Source organism: Protopterus annectens, chromosome 13.part0, assembly GCF_019279795.1.
Source record: "Protopterus annectens isolate FY-2018-M chromosome 13.part0, PAN1.0, whole genome shotgun sequence".
In the NCBI taxonomy this organism is placed as follows: Eukaryota; Metazoa; Chordata; order Ceratodontiformes; family Protopteridae; genus Protopterus; species Protopterus annectens.
This window is the reverse complement of record NC_056747.1, coordinates 1334613759-1334639035: the sequence shown is the minus strand read 5'-3', so window position 1 is coordinate 1334639035 and position 25277 is coordinate 1334613759. Positions and strand designations below refer to the sequence as shown.

Genomic DNA, 25277 nt, shown 5'->3' with positions numbered 1-25277 from the left:
GAACTTGACTGTCATGAGGAGAAGGTAAACATTTGCACCATACCACACTCATCACCTAGTCTCACTAAATCTACACCACCAAAATCCCCACATAGTAACAAAAAAACATTCGCGGAGGCTCTCAGTAATAATCTGTCCAAGCAACAGAGACCTCCAAAACAGAAACGCAAGCAACCTCCATCCCCCAACACAACCCAAATGACACATAGTCCACAGACTCAGTGTGCCACTCAACCACAGCCAATAAGGCAAAACAACATACCCAGCACACTAGTCAGAGGTGACTCTATAGTCAGGCACACTGATGTCCCACTCACCAGGCTAAGCAAGGAGAAGGTTACTGTCAGCTGCCTGTCAGGTGCCAGGATCCACCACATAACCCATGCACTCAGGTCACTCCACAACAAGTACAAATATGACTCTGTCATTGTCCATGTTGATGTGAATGACCTAGGATGTACCTCCCTGGACTACATGAAAAGAGACATGGAAGAGCTCTTCGATCTTGTAGCCCAGGCAGGTATGACCCTAGCCCTGAGTAGCATTCTGCCATCGCCCCGAATGATACCGCAGTACAAGGACAAAATGATTTACTTCAACAATTGGCTGAGCTTCTAGTGTCATTCTAAGGGGATCCAGTATCTGTCTGCTTGGGATGACATGGTCAGCAGACCATGATGCTTTGCCACAGATGGCCTGCACCTGTCGCCCCTGGGATTCCAGATACTGGCTAAGGCTCTTGCTGCCCCTATAGTGCCTTTTTTAGGCAAGGTTCAAATAACAAATTCACCACCGTAACAGGAACAGGCAAGCAAAAACTGAGGGTAATGCTACTCAATGCTAGAAGTCTAAATCTCAAAATGCACTCACTCGAGGCACTACTTAAAATGGAGAACATCGATATCTGTGCAGTGACTGAGACCTAGTTCAAGGCTCCACAGAGCACCCCTACACTACCAGACTATAACTCATACCACACCTTTCGTCCATGTAACCTGGACCAAAACGCCAAAGGCATAGGTGTGTCCATATTCATTAAGGATATCCACACCTCCAGGCTAGTTGCTCAGCATAATGCATCCGAGGTTATCCAAGTGCAACTAACTCTGGGCAAAACTGCAATCCAAATTGTAGCTTGCTACAGATCTCCCACCATGCCCCAGGATTCCCACTCCTCTTTTCTTGAGGTACTCGAAAATATTAGAGTTCAACCAAACACCCTAATAATGGGTGACTTCAACTACCCCACCATTAACTGGGAAAACTACTCATGTACCAACTCCTTTGCTCAATGCTTTCATAAACTTCATAAATTCGTAAACTCCAATAGCCTGGATCAACTTATCCACACCCCCACCAGGGGCAACAATATCCTAGACCTAGTCATTACCAACATGAGTGACTGACCGGTGTTCTACACCTGAAGTCAACTCCTTGTTGGTCTGATCTGACCATAAGCTAATCACCCTTGATATCCACATCCCACCCCCACCCCCATTTAAGGAAACCACAGTAAAAAATTTCTCCAAAGCCAACTTCATGCTTCTTAAGACATAAGTGGTGAACTTCATGACACCCATGCAGATGGACAATACAGTTACAACTGTTGAATCCTACACAAATGCACTCTATAAACACTTACACAAGTGCATGGATCGTGCTATCCCAAACAGAACCAAGATGCTATCCTCCAAAAAAAGGAAGCCAATCTGGTGGTTCCCTGCCATAAACAAACTGTACAACAGAAGGAAGAAACTGTTGCAAAAGAGTAAAATCCCATGAGTGGAGGAGCTCCCTGGTCAGCCTCAGTAAGAAGCTGAGATCCCTTATCAGATCCTCCAAAGCTAGCTATGAAAACAAAATCACCACTAATTCCAAGGACAACCACAAAACATTCTATAGCTGTGTCAAGAATCTCGATGGCAACACCCAAATCTGCTCTGAGTTACAGCACAAAGGCACGAAAATTACAGAACCAACTGATATTGCCAACATCCTGGCAGATAGGTTCAGTGCTAACTTTACCCCCCCCCCCCATCCCCTAAAGGGCCCATATCTATACAGGAAGAATGCAGAGTCCCTGTAATGACAACTACGCAGGTAAAAGCTGCACTCTCTAAATCCAAAAACACAGCATCCATGGAACTGGACAACATCTCAGGCTGCGTTTTACACGAACTTCAGAACGAACTTGCTCCCCACTTAAGCACAATGTTCAATAATAGCCTTGCATCAGGCTTTGTGCCCACTGAATGGTGCACAGCAACAGTTATCCCACCCCACAAAGGAGGAGCCACCACAGATCCCAGGAATTATCGACCTATTAGCCTGATGAGCCTGGTCTGCAAGGCCATGGAACATATCATCATGGAACTCATAAACAAAGACATTGGTAACCTCCAAACTCTGGATCCCACCCAGATCGGGTTTGTGAAAGGCAGATCATGCCTCCTGAACCTGATCAACTTCTTTGAGACAGTCATCAAAGCTGTAGATGAGGGTAAGGTGGTTCACACAGCCTATCATGACCTCGCCAAGACTTTCAACACCATCCTCCATTCTGGAATTATAGCTAAACTCACTAATCTAGGTATAAATCCATACATCACAAGATGTGTTGCCAACTGGCTTACTGACAAAACCCACACTGTAAAAGTTGCAGACTCCAAATCAGACCTCAAAGCAGTGACAAGTGGAGTACCACAGGGTTCTGTCCTGGGACCTCTCTTGTTTGGTATCTACTTCTCTGAAGTACAGGCTAACACAGAAGGCTTCTGGCTAATGAAGTTCACAGATGACTGCAAACTAGGAGCCATAGTCAAGTCCCCAAATTATGTGGACATCCTACAGAAGGGTCTCGCTGAGACAGATGCCTGGTGTCAGAGCCATGGCCTCAAGCTCAATGCCAAAAAGTGCAGTGTTATCCCCTTTGGTAAAAACTCTGTTCCCATGAACTACCACATAGGCAGCAATCTACTTAACATGGAATGTGTGATAAGAGACCTTGGAACACAGGTGGACAGTAGTCTCTCCTTTGATAGTCACATCGCCACAGTAGTCAGGAAGTCCTTCTACATGGCACACCTCATCATAAAAGGGTTCTCATCCAGGAAAAAATAGGTCATTGTTCCCCTATAATTGACACTCATTAGACTCATTATAGAGTACAATGCCCCTTTTGGAATGTACCTCACAAGACATCTGCAGCAGCTGGAATGGCCACAAAAGTACCTCACAAAGAGGATTATTGGCCTCAAACAAATGCCCTACACTGACCGCCTCAAAAAACTCCAGCTTTACTCCGTAGCATATCGCCTACTCCGAGGTGATCTCTGCCTAACTTATAAAGCTATGTCAAACCCAGAGCTGTTGGATATGCTACACCTAAAGAAATCCCAATCCCTCTGAGCTACACGCTCTAGAGACCTAAGCCTTGTCACCACAATAAACAGGACATGCTGGAGGGATACATTCCTGTCCCAGAGACTTCCCATACTCTGGAACAGGCTACCCATCTATGTCAAGCAAAGTTCTTCATCAGCACTTTTCAAGAAAAATCTTGATGAGTGGATGGGAAGTAGGAAATACACCCCGGGAATCACTTCTGTGTCTCTGCTCGACAGTGGCACAGGAAAATAACTTTTTTGGGTGGTGTAAGCTAGGGAACCTTGTTGGCTAGGCCTACGTAGGTCCTTGGGCCGATAGCCTAGTACCTACCTATGAACCTATGTTTGGGTCTATGTTCAGCTATCTAAAAGACAAATCCACGAATGGCTAAATATTGAATGTAAAACATCTAATTGTAATATTACTTAATGCGTATAACTTAAAAAAAATCATTCATTGAATGTCCATAGTTAGCCATCATCACAAACACAACCAACCAAGGTGGGAGGGTTTGCCCCCACAACCCACAATGTGAGGGTCCTCACCCCTCACACCACTCCCTAACTATATATACCAACTCTGAAATTGCACTACAGTGGGGAAAAGGACACATTTAAAAGGTTTCCTTCAATTGCCTTATACACCACGTTACTTCATGGTTGTTGACCAACTATGGCCATCCATTGAATGATTTTTTGAAGTTATATGTGTTCAATAATGTTACATTTAGATGTTTTACGTTCGATATTTAGCCTTTTGTGACTATGTCTTTTCAGCAGCTGAACATGGATCCCGTTACAAATGGAGTTAGTGCCAGCACAGCTAGCTGAAATTTTGTAAATAATTATATGTCATTTGTGAATATCAAACTGATTTATACAAGATGCTTGTGTTACAAATGTATTAGAACTGCATGTCATGTGTATATCAAACTGATTTCTACAGTTGTTTGTGATGAAAGGGTATTTGTAAAGTGCTTGTGTTTGAAATGTATCCACAGTGTACTCTACTGGAGAGAACAGAAATGTACATGCACTATTGTAACTGTTTAAATGTATATGTTTTAACAGAGAAAACTGAAAGGTTAACCTCAGTCCAGCAAACTTTAAAATATATCTGAAATTAAATCACTTTATGGGCTAGGACATAAAGATGGTACCTCACAGGTTTCAATGCAGCCAGAGACACAAAGTCTGTACTAGGAAGCTTTCTGTATTTTCTTTGGGGTGAACTTATTATTACTCTGGAAGCATGGAGGTATGAAACTGATGACTTCCTGCACCTGCCACAGATCTGAACAAAAGCCCTTGTGTGTGTGCCTTTTTACAGGTAGGTGCTAAATCCTGCCAGCTTTCAGCAATGGGGCTTTACACAAAAACTAGAAGTCAGACGACCAGAAGTGATGTCATTCTGCAAGCTGTGGCAGAAGTAATAGTTAAAATATTATTTTGAGAAGGCTCTCAGTGAGACAGAATATTCTGTTTGGGGCCTGACTAGAGAGACTGCTCACGTATTTCATCTTGCCTTGCCCAAGTAAGTTATTAGGGAATAGTATAATTATCTTGCCTTCAGTCAAGAATATAGTGAAGCTTAGTTTAGATATTGTTTCTCTTTATTTTTATGAGCCTGTCCTTTAATATTATTTTAAATATTTCTTGTGATTTTAAACTCTGATCCATCCATCCATCCTCAACCCCTTTTCCCATTTTTGCACAAGGGGTCAGGGTGTCACTTCCACAGTGTGCAATCATCTCCAACTCTGATGACACTGTGAATATACTTAGTATTTTATTGTTCTTTTGCTATTTATTGTTAAATATATTTAAAACTTTCATTGTGCCTGATCTTTGTAAAGATATTTAAGTTTTTAGAGTATTTGCATATTTATTTGGTGACATTGTGTGGACTACTCCCAATAGCCTTGCTCTTTGTCAGACTACCATTTGTGTTAATATTAATTTCACTCAGCATATTGGGTACCCTTGGAAGAGCCTTAGGTTATCTGGCAGGACTGTCTGGTGGCAGTCATAACTACCTTATAGTCTGAGCATAGCTAGTAAACCTGTACCAGCCTTTTCCATGTGTGTGTGTGTGTGTGTGTGTGTGTGTGTGTGTGTGTGTGTGTGTGTGTGTGTGTAAATCAAACCTCAAAGAGTGTGTGTGTCAGCTATTTGGGCAGGGACATGCATTACTCGTTGGACAGAGAGGGTGCTGGAGGTCTTGGCTTGGACACTCAGCTGAGATCTCAAGTCTATAGCTGTGCCAGTGGGGAGTCTTACTGGGGATCTGGCGAAAGAGGGAGAAACCAACTCCTTACTGACTGTGTTCCCCTTGTGCTCTTAAGGGAAATTGTGTTTGATTGTGGTTGATGCAGAGAGCTGCATCTGGAAATACTGTGTGTATACCTGTTATCCTCCCAGTGAACATCCCCAACTGGTGCCAATGGTGAGGATTGAGGCTCCTTGATTACTGGCCCAGAGGTTGGGCTTCACATATTTATTGGTGGCAGTGAAATGACTGTAGTTTGAAGTTGGCCAGCTTCCATATTTGTTTGTTATGATGTTCCTTTTGTATGATGGGAACAGTTCTGTGAATAAAGGCAGGAAGATGGTCAATGAGTGCATTTGGCAAAGTACCTGCTGTGAAGAGTTTACTTGGGTATGTGACCAATATCCAGTCTAGAATGGAGCCTTCACTATTACTTTTCTTGTACCGTGTTAGAGTTGCGATGAGCGAATCAAAATAGGTTGATGCTTGAGGTAGGGAAATTAGAGCAGACATTTAGCCAATTAATGTTGATGTCTCCCAAAATGATAGTCTCATTTTGGATTGTATTAGAAATCCAGGCAAGGATATCTTCTGGGATAATTACATCATTGTGGGGGTATATATAATAATATGATCTGAACAAAAGATATATATATTATTTTGGAGTTTTTTAGTATTAAAAAGAAAATGAGAGTTTCTGCATTGGAGAACTGTGGAATAGTGTTGGAGTATGAGGTTATGTTATAGGTATTAGGAAATAGGAGTACTATGCCCACCTCCTTTTTTGTAAAGTCTGTCTAACCTTATGGCACTAAACCCTGGGAGGGGGTGGGGAATTTCAGTGTCTTTTATAGTAGGTTTGAGCCAGGTCTTGGTAGTGGCCATAATATGTGGTTTACTATGGGATACCAGGCATGAAAATAAGTTATTTTATGGTGAACACTTTGGCAATTTAGTGACAATGTTTAACAATTTGTAATAATTAGATGGGTTGGATGGGGAGGAAGTGGGTCCTGGATTAGTATGAATATCCCGCATGAGAGTAAAATTGTAAATATGGGTGAGTAATGCAGAGGTAGCTTGTTTTCAGTGAGGTTAATAGCTTGTGATGGTATAGGGTAGTGTTCTGCAGAGGAAGAACTTTCAGTTTTATAATAAGTAGCTGATTTATTGGAAATAAATTAAGAGATATATCAGGGAAGCTTTCGGATGGCGTTATTTTGAGGGATGTGGCAGGTGTAGGTTTGGGGAGAGATGAAATGGATTTGGAAGATGTATGATTTAAGAGAAGGAAGACAAATAGGGATAAATGCTAGAGAAACAATATATTAATATTCAAGAGAGCAGTTAGAGGTGTAGGCTGAATGGGGCTGTAGTTAAAGGATTGGCAGACAATAGAAGGGGACTGGTGTTAGAGAGTAGTAGAGTGGTGTAAAAGAGGTGATGGAGGGTGTAAAGTATAGGAATAAAGGGAATGTGGATGAATTCTAGAATTGGTGTAGAATAAGATGCAAGAAGTAGTAGAAAAGGGTGGTAGGAGGATGAAAGTTATGATGGAAGAAACTGGGATAGCTAGATTTTAAACACAGGTGAGGCAATAGTAAGGGTTATTAGGTTACAGATTACAGGTAGTGAAAATTTCTTTGTAGTAGAGTGTAGGATATGGTAAGAGAGTAATAGTGATGGGAAGGAAAAGAGATAGGGTAGTAGACCAATAGAGAGCACTGAGTAGGTGAGGTAGGGCTAAGAGGGAATGATGTGATAGGGATTGTCTGGTTTAGGCAGAGTAGGAAGGGTTAGGTGTTATAAGTTTTGGAGTAGTGGGGGTAGGTGGAAATTGGGGGTAGGGTAGGGTAGGGTTGTGGAGTGAGCCGGAGAGAAGTGAGGGTGAATGGAACAGGCTGGACCTGGTCTGTGAGAGTTTGAGCCAAAGAAAACTATCAGTAAGCTACATTTTCACAAAATATTTGTTTGGAGATATGAAAGTCTGAGATGGTGGATGCCAGGATGCAGAGGTCTGTGAGAAATGAAGTACTCAATCAACAGTTTCAAAGCAGATTGTAGGAAAAAGAGCTGATATTATGTAGAACTGTTTCAGCAGTGCTATAAGTATTTAAAACATAAGGGATTATATATCCTACACAGGACCAGAAATATCTGTTACAGGAAATATAAGAGAGCAAAGAGGAAACCACGATAAGCTGAGGTACAACAGCTGAGTAGTGTTTGCTTTTAAGGTCAAGAAGGTTGAGATAGAACAGAGACAATGAGAGGAAATAGGAGAGAGCAAACGTCTAAGGAACACGCTATGCCGTTCTTAACAGAAAGCAGCTAAAGTTCATGCTTTGCCTACACTATATCAATTGGTACAGTGAGCAGGGTACTGAGATGTTCCACTAGTACAATTACATATAAAATTAGTTCAGCTGCTATAAACAATGTGACACATACATTCACTTATGCCCACGAGCCAAGTTATGTTAACATCTTGCTGTAGATCAAACAGCTTGTCTCTGGCATCAGTGGTGGGCAAGTATGAATGTGCAAGATGAGCAGTGGTCTTTATGGCATTCACTGTTTCAAGTGCAATATGCCCGCAAGCCAGGTTAAGTAATGGTCTTGCTGTGGGTCAGACAACTTGTGGCTGGCCTCAGTGTGTTGGCAAGTATGAATGTGGAAGTTGGGCAGTGGTCTTTATGGCATTCTCTGTTTCAGGTGAAATACACCCGCGAGCCAAATTATGTAAAGGCCTTACTGTGGGTCAGAAAATTCGTCATTTGCCTCAGTGGGTGGGCAGGTATGAATGTGCGAGCTGGGCAGTGGTCTAGTAATGCTTTTTAATATTAAGGTGCTCTAGAAATTTGGTAATAAAAATATTTTTGTTTTTCTATGTACTTACTCTTTGATTGCCAGTCATTTTAGTTTCAGTATTACAAGGTAGAACTTGGATCTGTAGTACAACAAGTTGTAAATAACTGAATAGTATTCAAAAGTGATACTTAAATGACCCGTGTTGGGGGAGTATTCAAAAAGGTTAGCTGTATAGTGTTAGTAGCATTAATCTGGTGTGGTCCAGTGGCACTATGCAATTAGCTAGCGGTTCAGAGACATGCATTAGTTGCATTGAGCAAAGGTTCATTAGCGGGTTATTTGCATGTCTCTGAAACAAACACAGTGCAGTTAGTACAGCTGTGTTTAGTGTTCTTCCACTATCCCATGCACACTGTCACACAGGCATCTATGAATATACACACACACACACACACACACACACACACACACACACACACACACACACACACACACACACACACACACATTCTGAGACACATATGCAGTCACACAGACACACGGACAGTCTCAGACACAAGTACAAGTACATTTATTTATTTATTTGTATTTGTTTACAAGGGTAGTGTACTGATCAATACTGACTAATTTTAGGCTCAGCCTGGGTGAAATACAAAACTTTTTACAAACAAAAATGCAGAAATGTCAGCAATAACAGAGTAGTTCAAACGAATTACATAGCAAAAAAATGTGTATATACATTCTAGTAAACAAGCACAATGCAATGTACAATCAAGCAGAGAGTAATGTAGAACATATACATTAGTTTCTAAAGTGAGTCAATTTTCATTGAATCTTCAGAGAGAAGGAGAGAGGAGTAAATACACACACACACACACACACACACACACACACACACACACACACACACACACACACACACACACACACACCCTGAAACAGTCATAACCATGCTTGTAGACATACACACTCCCACACACCGAGAGTGACAATCATGCCCATAAACAAACAGGCACATGCACTGAAACACACAAACACACACATGGAAACACACACTCATGCACATGCATACACACAAATGCATACTGACATACATATGCACACAGGCTTGCTGTACTTACCTGCTGCAGCAGTAATGACTTCCAACTGCCATAGGCTACAATGGGTGTTCTTGTAAAACTACCACATTCAGTCCTTAAAGTTGTGCTTTGTAATAGTGTGATAGGACTTGTCTGACTCACTTTACTATGCTATTTCAATACCGGTGCATAGCTCAAGTGCAGAGGATATGATTAATTTACATTAGCTGTTTCCATTGACTTTCACATTTGCATGGGGCATTATCCAACAAGACCAGTGTATTGTTACAGCACATTGCTATAGCAGTACAGTGGCATTTGAAAGACAATTGCACAGTGTCTTATTGTTTCTTAATACCCTCCTCATTTTGGTCTGCTTACGTAGTGTTAATACTTCACTTGCTTATGGAAAAATCTTAATTATCTCTGTTAATAAAAAGTCAAGCTTTTTAGATGTTAAAGGTAAAGAATGGCGTTCTTCATTCTCACTGCTGCAGTTGCCTATAGGTAGTGTTCGGACATGGGCACAGCATCTGGCCAACTTGCCAAAGCTCTAAATCCCCTCCCTCTTACAAACTGTGGCTGATGAAAGGCTGCACATTTTTTGAAGGGAAGTATATCAGCAACCAGAGTGAGGAAAATCTTCAGTATTTTGCTGCCGGCTTAAGGAGAAACATCTCTCTGGCTCCACAGGAACAGCAGTCAGTGAAAAGCTTCTTGCCTATCAGATAAGACCCCTTATTGGGATCCTTTCCTCTCATAAATATTTTTATTGAACATTATTGGATATTTGTGGTATTTTCTTTGATCTACCTTAATATATTTATGTATATATATATACATATATATATATATATATATATATATTTATATATATATGTGTGTGTGTATGTATACATACATATATAAAAACAGCTATTCATAGTATTCCACTTTAAGAATAATGGTTTCTGTCAGGAATTGTATGTGCTTCTAATCTGTTGCTTGGCTTAAACTGTGATTTTTATAAAAATATTAAGTATCGAGGCTATGCTTTTGTAATTGGAATGTGTATTTTCCTGCTTGTTAACCATTTTAACAGAATTAGAATGTTTACTCTTTTTCTGAGGTAATAAATGTTCTATGATATTTTCTGACTAAAAGTTTAAGATCTGGTACACAATTTTCACTGTACTGCTTGTGCTTGCCATTGTGGGGAAGGAAAGTGAACTTGGTGCTTACTAGTGAATATTTATCTTCTCCCAGAGTTACATAACTGGTAATCAGGTTTCTTCTCTGACTACATCATGGATAATAATCCATTCTGCTTGTACCTAAAAAGGAAAAGAACCCCATAAAAGCAAAATTATTGCCCCGGCCAATGAGTAATATGACTTTGGCATCACCAAAGATGGTTCCACAGACTACTTACCTAATACTTCAACTCCCTCTGATGTAGCTCTAACAGCCACTATGGACTGGGGGTTAGACACACCTTTAGGGGTTTTTCAAGTACTTGTTAACAGGTATGGGAGAACCAAACACTTTAGGTACAGGACTTGTCCAGGGAAAGAGACCTCTTGCCCAGGACAGTAGGCTGTCACCTGACCATTCTCTCGGTAGGGATATTCCTAGAAAAAATAAGGAAAAACATAATTACAGGGTAGATGATTAGGTTGTTTCTGTATGTAAGATAGATGTTATATCTCTGGTTAAGAATATTTTGCAGTCAGTCAGTTCTGTGGGCTGTCTGCCTTTTTCAGTGCAGGTATTGCCAGAGAACAGTATGTGTTTTTAAATGATGTGGATTTTGACAGAGGCAAGGGTGGTTCTCCTCAGGAATCCATCCCTCAGAACTCTGACACTTCAGATAGTGAACCTGAAGTTAAAGCTAGATAATTTTTTTTTCCTTTGCTGAAACTGCTGCGAAACTCATGGATGTTTTTGATGAGAGCAGACAGGGGCTTCTCCAGATCTGGGCAGATTTTTATCATTTATTAGAGGATGAGGTTCTTAATTCTGCATCTATTTTGCCATTTCTTGAGGACACTTTTAAAGCTGCTTGCAGAGCTCCTGACTCACAGGCTGCAATTCCAAAGAAAGCTGATAAGCAGTACAGGGTCTGTGAAGATGGGTGAAGGCTGCCAGCCTAGCCAGATAGAATTTGTCATTTGTAAATATTAATGTAAGCCACAGGCTTGTTCTCTTAAATGGGAAAAATGGTGTTAAATATGGAACTACAATGTTAGATATTATGAATTTAAGGTTGAAATGAATTCTGTTGTAAATATGCTGAAAGAAAAAGCTTGCTTAAATGCAGAAACAGAGTTTAGTAATATGTGATCAGCAACCATACTAAATGACTGTGGCTTAAAAAAATAAGGAACTTACTTATGAGTGTATTACACACACATCAAGAAAGCTGACTTCTTACAGACATGACAAGAATGTAATCTGCTTTCACTGGACAACAGGACATGTTTTTCTAAGAAAGTTTAAAAATATGTTTTTCTAAGAAAGTTAATCCACAAGGCGTTTTCTTGAAAACAGTTTACTTATCAGCATTTGCACAAGAACAGATGTGTTAGCATTTGCGTCATCAAGCCAGTATCTTTCCAAAACCAAGAGGGTGTGTGTTTAAATCTAGTTATGTTAGAGGTATGGTAAGGACACAAGTCCTAAGGTAAATGTTATATCTCTCACATCATCTGTACTATATGAGAAGTAAAGTTGGAACGGTACTTTAAGCTGCAACGTTTGTCCAGTTTGGTTTATTATAAAAGTTATTGGTTACTGCTCTTAAAGACAGGTGCTGCAAAGTATATTCTCTCATCAGTGTATATTCTGCAAGTTTCTGTATGCGACAGACTGTGAACGCAAATATATCCAGACTTTGAATTTTAGCAGAATCCAGCCAGCAAGACTGAGTGTCTTAAGAAGACTTCAAATCTCACAGCAAGAAGCAAGCAAGCAGCAAGCAGTAAGCAGATCCAAATATTTTTTTAATGGCGAGCCAGCCAGGACCCAGCTGAGAGTCTAGAGCCATATAATTTTTCAATGGCAAGCTAGCCTGCATTTGAACCTAAAATCTGCATTTGAACCTAAAAATCTGCATTTGACCCTACACTCTGCATTCAAACACAGGGGGAGTGAAGGTAAGCCCTGCAAAGGGTTACTTCAGTTAAATTGCAGTAACTAACATTTGTACGTATGTGTCAATTCTGAACAGAAGTATTCCAGTTTATGCAGCTTGCAGTAGTAACGTTTTTTAGACGTCTACATCCGGAGTGAGACAGAAGTTCCAGTCGCAGTGCCATAATTTCGCTAAAGAAATGGGGGATATCCACTAGCCCAACAGTCCACTGCCTGTTGTGCTTTCCCAGCTTCTCAAGTAACTTTGAAAAATTTCCAGCCATCTGCAACAACAGCCTGATCACCTGTTTTCTTGCTCACTGGTAAGACTTTTTTCTAAGTCACATTTTTTAGTATGGATGCTATTCGACAGTTTGGATATTGGACAGTTTGCATATTATAAGACAGTTTGGATATTAGACAGTTTGGATGTTTAATTAGACAGTATGGATATTTTCATGCATAATTCAAGCAAATGTAAAAAATTGCAATGTTGGTATACACAGCATATTAGTAAATGTAAAACCTTAGTAGGGCAGGTTGATAGTAAGGCATTATGCAAATGTATTACAATATTTGACTGGTATCTCAAAGAAAACCATGTGAAATATGACAAATGTTTATTGTGTGATTCAACAAAAACTGCATTTTGTGTATTATGTCATAAAACAATAGACTGTGAAGACAGATCTGTTCATGATAAAGAATTAACTAAGGCTAAAGTGTTTCCATTATATTCAGATGTTAAACAGTTATGTCCTGTCACCACATGTGAGTCAAATCAGTTACTGATAGAACCCTTAGTACATTTTGTTACAAAAAAATGTAGTAAACTTCTAAAAAAGAGACCCAATGAGTTTAGGAAGTTTAGACAAGTTATACAAACATTTTTTCAAAAGTGCATAGGAGTTTCAGATTCAGCAGAACAGTTTCCTGAGACATATCAGGCAGACCATGAGGAGACTCTTAAACAACAGTTACAAGATGAAGAAAATAGATTAGCTGAACTGACAGAGACTGACTTCCTACATACATTGGGATAGAGTAGGAAACTACAGCTGATCTGTACAAAAGAAATATATTTTATAATATGTTTGTGTTTTGAAAATGGTTAAGCATACATGGTAGGATGGTAAAATACAAATCATTCTCAAATGTTTAAAACTTCCATTCAATTAAAGCAATATATTATCAGTACTACAGTAAAGTAGAGCATATGACTGACATTCTCATAGCATAGTCAAAAGGTAAACAAAACAGTTCTAGTGCATAAAATTAAATAAAAATAGTTAATAAGAATAATGATTTAAAGTCACAAGACTGACATGCATGTATTTTCTTTTTATACAACACAAGAATAACAGGCAGACAACAGCAAATATAAATAATGTAAATATATAAATGTGTTTGTTAAGCTAATATCTATTTATTTTTTTACATTTTTTTTATAATTATATAGTAACACCAAACAGTTAAAGTTCTGAATTTTAAAAATAAATAAAATCACGGATGGTATTAGTCAAACAGTCTTTTTAAAATGAATGTCAGAACAGTTAAATAAATAAAAAAATACTGAAATCAAAAGTTAAAAAATATATATGATTAAAGGAAAAATGCTAAAAAGGGTTAACTGAAATGTGAGCTCAGACCTTCCTAAACTGGATGAATAGTTACAGGAAATGTTGAAAAGATAAGATAAGAAACAAGACTGCTAGGCAAGTGGCTTGAGTTTTTCTAAAAACTTATTATTTAAAACATAATTGTTAAAATGTTCACATGCAACACTATTTGGTAATTATAATAAAACATCACAATTGTGCATATATGTCACTGATAAAAAAAAAAAAAAAAAAAAAAAAACTTTAGTTACATCAAGTATAGCCAACAGATGGGTTATAGTATACATACAGTTCAAATAAAGTAGACAGGAGGGTACAGATAACTACTACTAGTAGAAGTAGACAGCAAAGGCAACAGAAAAGATGATCAAATCAAACAGAGGTCTATAGTTTGGTAACCTAATAAAATAAATATATAACCAAAGTGTTGGGCTGACATACATTCTATTCTCACAGTATAAAGCAGATAAACAGTGCTGCAGTACTACAGGGGGAGGGGTACTTTCTCAGTTTTACACTGACTATATAAGCAGTATTGCACAAGAGTCAGAAATAAAGCTACAAAAAAATAAACAACAAGGGTCTAAAATAAAGCTACAGAAAAAAATAAACAACAAGGGTCTGAAATAAAAGTTACAGAAAAAATAAACAAGGGTCTGAAATAAAGCTACAGAAAAAATAAACAAGGGTCTGAAATAAAGCTACAGAAAAAATAAACAACAAGGGTCAGAAATAAAGCTACAAGAAAAAAATAATATTTCATTCCTTCTTGACAATACTCTTTTAGGGGGGGAGGAAAAAACAGGTATTAGTGCATTAGAAATATTGGTAAACAGATTGAACCTGACAGAATAAGATATTTTACAAGTTGTTAATAGCTATCATTCTAGTTATTATTGTATTGTTTAGTATTAAATTGTATTTACAACCTGTTAAACTGTAAAGCTATACAAAAGATGGTTAAAAAAAAAAGAGATGGCTTAAAATTGATAACAGCTATACAAGAGAGAGCAAAGATATGTAAAAAAAAATTGAACAAAAATGGTCACTACTTTTAATATGTTTTTGGCAAGACAATGTTGGTATAAAAAAGCATGAATATTTTTAATTGCTGAGTGTATAGTTTAAAATAACAGGACATATGCATTTGGTGTCAATTCCACTAGATATTTCTAAAGAGACATAAACATTTTCCAAGATTTTGATTAATATTAATGTTATTAAATTTGTAAGATTAGACTAAATGTACTTTACAGTCTTTGTATGTACAGATGTAGAAAATTTCAATACAAATGATAGTCTTTGTATGTACAAATGTAGAAAATTTCAGTACAAATGATAGTACAAATGATAGTCTTTGTATGTACAAATACAAAATAATTCAGTACAAATTAAATTAATGTCTAGCAATGAATATGTGTGAAAAACCATGTTTTAAAAAAATTGGGTTCAGGATAGCTGTTAGATTGAAATGCATGAATAGCAAACAGTCTGTGTAAATACATACTGTACAGAATACATTGTAATAAGTTTAAAAGTAATTTGTCAAGTTGTAATATCACTGGTTTTACCCCAGTAAAATAATTGCTTTCAAATATTTATTATCTAAGCCCAGTTCAGTACTTTATGTTCACTTCACTGTCAACCAAGATGTTAATGAGCAGTTCAAAGACATGATCATAATGTTATGGTTAAAATGACATTGAAACTGTATATTTTCAGTAGTGTATAAATGCTTGCAGTAGCACATGGTTCTTGTCTCTAATAGTTAATTCAACAGTTGCAAGTTCTAAGTCATAAATTAAATTCTGTAATTGCAAAGGAATAAATTAATCAAGTTAAACTAAAGCAGACACAGCTCATAACTGATAAAATAATTTCACAGAATGGTCTGCAAAAAGAAAAAAGTTGTTAAATACATTCAGTTTTGGTAGTGATACTTAATATCATTGTATTAACTATGTAAAATTGCATTTTGATCAAAAGAAGACTAAAAGTTTGTTTCTTGTATTTTCTATATAATGTGATAAAAAATACATATCAGTATAAAATGTTTTGAGTATGTTTAAAAACAGAGGGAATTGTTAGATATTATGAATTTAAGGTTGAAATGAATTCTGTTGTAAATATGATGAAAGAAAAAGCTTGCTTAAATGCAGAAACAGAGTTTAGTAATATGTGATCAGCAACCATACTAAATGACTGTGGCTTAAAAAAATAAGGAACTTACTTATGAGTGTATTACACACACATCAAGAAAGCTGACTTCTTACAGACATGACACGAATGTAATCTGCTTTCACTGGACAACAGGACATGTTTTTCTAAGAAAGTTTAAAAATATGTTTTTCTAAGAAAGTTAATCCACAAGGCGTTTTCTTGAAGACAGTTTACTTATCAGCATTTGCACAAGAACAGATGTGTTAGCATTTGCGTCATCAAGCCAGTATCTTTCCAAAACCAAGAGGGTGTGTGTTTAAATCTAGTTATGTTAGAGGTATGGTAAGGACACAAGTCCTGAGGTAAATGTTATATCTCTCACATCATCTGTACTATATGAGAAGTAAAGTTGGAATGGTACTTTAAGCTGCAACGTTTGTCCAGTTTGGTTTATTATAAAAGTTATTGGTTACTGCTCTTAAAGACAGGTGCTGCAAAGTATATTCTCTCATCAGTGTATATTCTGCAAGTTTCTGTATGCGACAGACTGTGAATGCAAATATATCCAGACTTTGAATTTTAGCAGAATCCAGCCAGCAAGAGTGTCTTAAGAAGACTTCAAATCTCACAGCAAGAAGCAAGCAAGCAGCAAGCAGTAAGCAGAGCCAAATATTTTTTCATACAAAAATGTGACAACAGACAACGGTGCACTCTGCTGTAACAAAGCTAATAAGTCAATTCTTTGATGTCAAAACTTCGAGCGGATATGTCTGGATGAAGGAATTCTGGCTATTGTCTTGAGACCAGAGTTAATTGCTAGAATTTGCATGTATAAATTATTTTATTTTTCTGGCTTACTGACCAGCTGCAAGATCAAGGGCTATTAACCTCTGAGAATATGTTAGCCTGGGAACCAGAAAGAAATGATGTAATCTGAAATGAATCAGTGGTACTGTGTTATCAATTTAAGGACAGAAATAATGAGAGCATTTGAGAATTTGTCTTGAGAACATCCAACTCACCACTCTGCCTGTGTCTATATGTAAAATATAAATGTATATGTAAAATAAAATTTTTTGAAGTGTAATTATGTCATGGTCAAATTCTTAGTCAATGATGTAATAGATGAAATGGTAGTGTCCCTTTAAGATTTTTGTTGGCGCCAAAAAAGATTTAAATAGATGGTATCAGCCTGCTTTCATTGGTTCTGAGGACGTCTGTATATTTCGGATGAAAGCGCTTAACCTGTTTTTGCACTACGAGTGTTTATAACCGTTGGCTTGTTTGATTTTTTGTGGTTGGAACATTAAACACTTTAAACCAACTTGGTGGATTCTCTGTTCGAGCTGAGTGGAAGTCGAGTCTGTGGATTGAGCGTGGTGGTGTTCTTTTCATTTTTTCTTGGTTGCAGTATGACAGACGCGAACCCCACTGAGGCTTCATGGAGCAGGGAGGAATATACGTCCTTACGTGCGGAGGTCACGTCCTTACAAACGGATGTACAAAAATTACTGGATATGGTCGGTAAACTCATGGCGCCGAGTTTACCAGGAAGAAACACAGCTGGTATTACATCTACCAACGCGGAGGTCATATTGGACAATTCAGCGTTTGTAGCTGAACGAGTATCTATAAACAGTTCTATTGACATTCCGAATGGCCAAGTAGTATGTACTGAGAAAACGCCCAATACACAAGTGGACAATAAATGTACCAATGAGACAAGAGTGCCGGAGGCTGATTTCACTTTTGATTTCAGCTTGTTTCACGTATCCAGAGAGAATCAACGACTTGGAGCTCGCCCTAAAGAACGGGACAATATTAAAACCTATTCCCATGCAACAGGGAAAGGTATCGTGAAACCTAAAGGTACTGATAAGTTTATTTCTAGTCCTAAATATGGGAAACCGAATTCCTACAAAAGTATTGTGGGACCTAGGACTATTAGTAATCAGAAGGATAATGTATGTAAAAATAATGATGTTTTTCATGATTTTATTACAGATGAATTTGATTTTTTGGATAAAATGGATAGACAAAATGTTTTTAATAAAAACAATGATTATAGAGGAGTGTCTGATAATATTAAAACAAAAATTTTTACATTAGGTAAAAAATTGATACAGTTAAAAAGTGCTAAAATTGATAACGCTTATTTAGACAAATGTTTGAAAGCACAGTTGATTCCAAAAGGGATGCGTTTTTTTAAATTGCCGTTGGGTATTGAATATAACACAACGGTGATACAAGATTTTAATAAATTATTTGATAGTTTTGGTGTTATGTACATTAAGTTAATTATGAAATATAATGATGAGAAAATCATGGTTTTATTTAATGAATTAGAAACACTGAATGATGAAATTGTGAATGATATTGAGTTTGACCTATGGTATGAATTATATTCCAAGCAATTTAATATTGCTAATAATAGAGCAAGTACTGTTTTTAATAGGAAGTTACATAAACTAGAAAGGGACATTGAACAATATAATAATGGGAGAGCTTATGTGTGGCCACAGAACAATAGAGAAGTTAGGGATGGTACTGAGTTTCAGAATACAGGTAAAAGGAAAAATCAAAGATTTAATGACACAAATTTTCAAGGGGGGAGGTTTTACCCAGCCCCAAAATTTACGCAACGAAGATAGTGACGGAGAAAGTGAAGGAAATTGAAGTTACGGCGTTGAATTATAGGGGTATTGTATGCTCAGATGGTGAAAACATTCAACCTGATGAAAATAGTAGTATCCCGATATATATTAATCATGATACAGGAAATCAAGCCCCGCAGATATATACATATAATGGGCTTAAAGTGTATAACTACACAGATTTTGTTATCACTGACAGTTTTTACTCCTTATTTGGGAAAGGGATGAAATACATACCGAGTACAAGGTTCAACCTATATGATACGATCAAAGAAATTAAATTGTTTTGTAGACGTCTCAATCTGGCTGTACAATTTCATGACAAAGATAAGAGTAATGAAGTCCATAATACACATCAGAGACTAAAGAAACCTAGCACCTATATACCGGTGGCCCATCCATCAGTATTTACTTTTGAGAAAGTGGTTAGTAGAGAGATATACGATTTAAATCTTACCATTAAGAAGAGAAATAGTTTGAATCATGTTTTTCAAGATAATTTAACAAATGAGGAAAGACATACTATAGATAATATAATCAATAATAAGAATATACGAATCATGAAACCAGATAAAGGAGGGGGTATAGTTATATTTGACACTACACAATACCAAAAAGAAATACATGAAATATTGCATCTATCGGGAAATTATGAGGAAGTGTCCATAAACCAAATCAATATAGGTCATCACAGGATTGATTTGGTTATAGAAGAGTATTTATTGGACAATCGAATAACTAATGAACTATATCATTTCATCAGGACTGAATACCCGAAGATGGCCAATATTGTAGGAATACCAAAATTACACAAATGTATTGAAAAACCCCCCTTCAGACCTATTATATCTGGCTCTCGATCAAAGACTTTCAATATAGGTGTAGTAATTGATCAATGGACTAAGCATATTTATTCTAAAGTCCCACATTTGATTAAAGACTCTTGGGACTTTCTTAGTAAATTAACATCAGACATATGGAGAAAGGATATTACGTTACTGACCATTGACGTCAAAGATCTATTTTCATGCATACCCAAAACGATTGGTTTAGAATTCTTCAGTAATAGTTTAAGGAAGTTTTCAGGACTAACTTGGGACAAAGTCAACCTTATGGTAGATATGATGAGTCTTATTCTGGACCACAACTACATACAATATCAAGGTGAATATTATAGACAAACACGAGGGGTAGCTATGGGTGCATCTTGTGCACCCATATTTGCTAATATGGTTATGCTCGAGTGGGAACATACGTATATATTCACCAGTGAATATTCCAAATATATATCCCTATATACGAGATTTTTGGATGATTTATTTATAGTATGGAATGGACCAACTAACATCATATCGGATTTTATGATGTATATAAATAATACAACTGAATTTTTACAATTCACACACCAAACTAGTCAGGTAGGCATTCCATACTTGGACACTTACATCAGTGTTGAAGGTGACGGCTTTTCTTCCAAATTGTATAGGAAGCCAACATTTTCGAACGATTATATCCAATTTGGGAGCAATCATCCACCACACATTTTTAAAAATGTTGTAAAGGGACAATGCATTCGTGGGGCCAGAATGACATCTAATAAGGAAAATATGATTGATGAACTTAATCTTATTCATAAGATGTTTACTGAACGTGAATATCCCAAGAGCATGTTAGATGATGTTGTAGAGTATGTGAAAAGTCAGTGGGGTAATAGATTTCCACCCCTTTTAGGGAAGACCAGACCTATGAAGGCGAACAATGAACACGAGGATAGGAAGGTATGTGTTATCATGTTCAATGCATACACTAATATTGTAAAAGAAATCTTAAGGAAACACTGGCAGTTATTAACTAGTACTGAGACGATTGGCCCAATTGTAGGGAATCAACCAGTAGTTGTCTACAAAACATCCAGAAATATCAAAAAGATATTGGAATGTGGATCACAATCTAATAAAATTATGAACTACAAAAAGGGTACTGTTAAGTGCGGATCCTGTCGACAGTGTCAATACATAAATGAGAGTAAAAGTATTGTATTAAATAATGGCATGAAAAGCAAATGTAAATGTTTAATGGGTAATTGTAATACGCAAAGGGTTGTTTACCTTGCCACATGTGTATGCTGTCAAGCTTACTATGTGGGTAAGACTGAAAGGAAATTAAAAACCCGCATTTACGAACACACTTATAAAGTGGGAAAGGGGGACATCAAAAATGCACTTAGTAAGCATGCGATTGATAAAGGGAAAGAACACACTTTCAAGTTTAGTATTATAGATAAGGTCGAAACATCTGTAGATATGGGTAATTGGAAAGTGTATTTAAGTTTACTGGAAAGCAAATGGCAAATTATTCTTGATGCCACCACTTCCCCTGGCATCAATGAATATATAAGTTTAAAACCCTTTCTTCTTATGAAATAAGAAAGAGTTTTTGTTGAGAGGTCTTTGTACTTTGAATATAGCCACTTTATAAGCACTTTATTGTATATTATATTATATCATATTATTACTCTATTGTAAGTCCTTATACTAAGAGTAATAGTTAGATTTTTATATATTCAATACATATTTTTTATACATTGTATTATATCTAATTATTTGTTATTATTATTATTAATCATCGTAATTTAGATATATATATATATATGATTTGATTTTAGGATGAATGTTATTTATGTAACTGTTTTTTAAAAAATATTTTTTTAAAAATTTTTTGAAGTGTAATTATGTCATGGTCAAATTCTTAGTTAATGATGTAATAGATGAAATGGTAGTGTCCCTTTAAGATTTTTGTTGGCGCCAAAAAAGATTTAAATAGATGGTATCAGCCTGCTTTCACTGGTTCTGAGGAAGTCTGTATATTTCGGATGAAAGCGCTTAACCTGTTTTTGCACTACGAGTGTTTATAACCGTTGGCTTGTTTGATTTTTTGTGGTTGGAACATTAAACACTTTAAACCAACTTGGTGGATTCTCTGTTCGAGCTGAGTGGAAGTCGAGTCTGTGGATTGAGCGTGTGTCTATATGTAAGTAGAATTTTAGAACTGTGTTTTCTCTTAGAAATAGCTAGGAAATAGGAAGATTAGACTAGTTTGTTTTTCTGTGATGTCAGTACTTTTCTACGGTATTACTTTAAACATTTCTCTGTGATCTCTGAACTCTTTACTAGCACTGTGTAGTAAGAAGAATTGTCTTGTGTTTTTAGTATTTATTATTAAATATTTTTAAACCTTTCAACTGTGGCTGTTTTATGTAGAGTTAATTTAAGCTCTAGAGTACATTGTATGTATATAGTGATACTGTACCAAGTTACTGTAATAGGCCTTGACTGTTCAGTCACACTTACCATTTGGATAATAATATTGCACAGTAGTAATGGACACCCTTTCAGAAGGGCCTTTGAATAGCTGATATTAGTGGGTGGTGGCAGGTGGTACTACCTTTTAGACTGAGCAGAAAATGGGGCACAGCTGGAGAACCTGTGCCAGCCTTCCCCATGAGTGTCTGTGTAAACTCTTATCTCAAAGTGTGTGTGTGTGTCAGCAACTTGGGCAGGGATACGAAGCACTCGTTGGACAGTGAGGGTGCTGGAGGTTTTAGCTTGCCCACTAGGCTGAGATCTGGACCCTATAGCTGTGCCAGTGGGGAGTCTTATTGGGGACCTGGAGAGAAAGGGAGAAACCAGCCCTAGACTGACTGTGATCTCTGTGTGCTCTTAAAGGAAATTATACTTTACTGTGTGTGTATTTATTATTCTTTCCCTATATGGAAAGGTGTTAGTGGTGAGGATTGAGGCTCCTTGATTGCTGGGCCAGTGCACAGGCATCACAGGGTCTCTTCAGATTATAAATTTCTTTATTGTCAAATGTCAGCTGATCCTGCAGCAACAGCTAACAAGAAATCTTTGTATTCCTGTAACCCAGTACCCCCTGGTAAGGACAGCATGTGGTTAGACATTGTTTGCTTCTACTGTGTTAGCATTAAGGTTCTTTTGTGATGTTTTGAAGGTTCATTTGGTTGTGTAATCAGAATTGTTCTGAAGATATGAAGTCTGAAATTCTTAATTCTACACTTACTCTGAATCTGGTGTTTGGGCCTGCTGCAATACAAATCCTGAAACAGTAGGATGACATATGGAAATCTGTCCCCTGCAAAAAAGAAATTTAAAGGAGAGCAATGTCCAAATTTGCTTTTTTATCTGCATGTCCACAGTTGGCATTTCAGGGGGATCCAGCTACTCCATCTGTGGGCTTCTGGCTCTTTACAGGTGGTTACAGACAATGCCACAGTGATGTCGTATCTCAATAAACATGGGGGTACAAAGTCATATCCTCTTTGCATGTTGGCATTGATGGCTTGGGAATAGGCTGTTTAGCATTCTCTGACTGTTCAAGACTCCTACTTTCTGTCAGAGCAAAACATTGCGGCAGACAGACTCAGCAGATCCTGGACAGCCCTCACAAGTGAAAACTCAATACAAGTATGTTCCAGGCCTTGATCCAGATGTGGGAGACACCTCAAGTAGATATGTTTGCTTTATTAAAAAACAGACAACTAAAAAAATTCTATTCTTGATCTTTGCAGCCAAGCATTGAGAATAGTCAATCTGTCATTCCCTTGGTCAGGAATGCTCCTGTATGTTTTCTACACTTTCCAATAATTACTAAGATACTTCTAAAGATTCAGAAAGAATTACCAAAAAATGATTTTAGTGACTCCCTTTTTGCTCAGGCAAAATTGGTTCTTTGTTCTTATGGAATTAGACAAGGGCAATTTCCACAAACTTTCTCACAGACTGACTCTATTCACGTAGCACAAGGGAGTTTGATACACCCAGACATCAGTCAACTACAACTGATGGCCTGTATGATTCAATTTTAATACCTTTTATCATCTTTTTCACAAGGATGTGCAGCAGGCACTAAAGGAGGCAAGAAAACCTAATACAAGAAAGTCTTATATTGGCAGATGAAAGAGATTTTTCTAGTTGGTGCCTTGCCAATTATAAGGGTCCCAAAAGGGAGGTAGTACCTCTGATTCTCAAATATTTGTGTGCTACTTAAAGATGGCTTGTCATATGCTTCCATCAAGGTGTATCTTGCAGCCATCAAAGTTTGTCTGCCTATGGATCCCCCTCTTTCTTCTGTTTGAGGTCAAATGTTTTTTGTAAGGAGTGTAGAACACAAGACCTCATCACAAACAAATACCTCTTCCTTGAGATCTCATTTTTGTTCTAGAAAATGACCTTAACTTCCTTTGAACCAGCCTCTCTGTCTGACTTGCAGTTCTTCATTGGAAAACTGTTTTACTTGTTGCTCTGACATCTGCAAGGTGAGAATTTGAGTTGCAAGCTCTCACAGTGGGTGAACCCTCTCAGTTTTTCCACAGGGATAGGGTTGAATTACTCACTAATTATTCATTCATGCCAAAAGTTGTTTCTGAGTTTACCTTGAATCAAGACACCATTCTCCCTGTAAATATGCACTGGATGTGATTAGGCAGGTGAGGTACTAGCCTGACAGAACCAAGTCATTTAAGAAGGCTGAGCAGGTTTTTATTTCCTATGCTGGGACTAAGAAAGACCAGCCCATGTATTAACAAGCTATATCTAGATGGTTGTCCTCTGCTGTTGTTTTATGCTGTTCCAACCATAGTATATAATTATTCCTTTTCCATTGCATGCTGGAAAAGGGTGGACTCTAGAAATGTTTCAGAGGCAGCAAGTTGGCCCTCGGTTCATACCTTCACAAGCACAGAAAGCACTACAAAGGGATTTGGGAGGTTGGTATAATGGTTAAGGTATTTACCTTACAGGCACAAGGTGTAGGGTTTAATTCTCACATGGGATAATTGGCTAGGCTTAAAATGATCCACAAGGCCAGTTAGCCTGGTACTAATCTATAAACCTATGAACTAGATTCCTTCTCTAGGTCCAGGACAGGCTTAACTAAGACCATTCTCTAGGGGGTCCTGGATTCTTATCCTTCCTCCTCGCAGGTAAGGGTAAGCTTTGAGAATCTACCCATAGGCTACTGCAGTAGTTAGAATGAAGAACATAGTACAGTTGTGTAAGTCTTACCTATAACAATAGATGTTTGAATGACTTCACTGCTGCAGTAGCCACACCCACTATCCCACTTTGTAGATAGTTCATGTGGGACACAATCTCCTTTGTTATTACTGT

At 37.5% G+C, this 25277-nt stretch overlaps 1 protein-coding gene across 1 annotated transcript in view; it reads right to left on the bottom strand.

Moving 5' to 3' along the window:
- Nucleotides 1-25277, bottom strand: part of CD79B (CD79b molecule) — a 334641-nt gene that overhangs the window by 132792 nt on the left and 176572 nt on the right. The gene's annotated exons all lie outside the window — the stretch shown is intronic.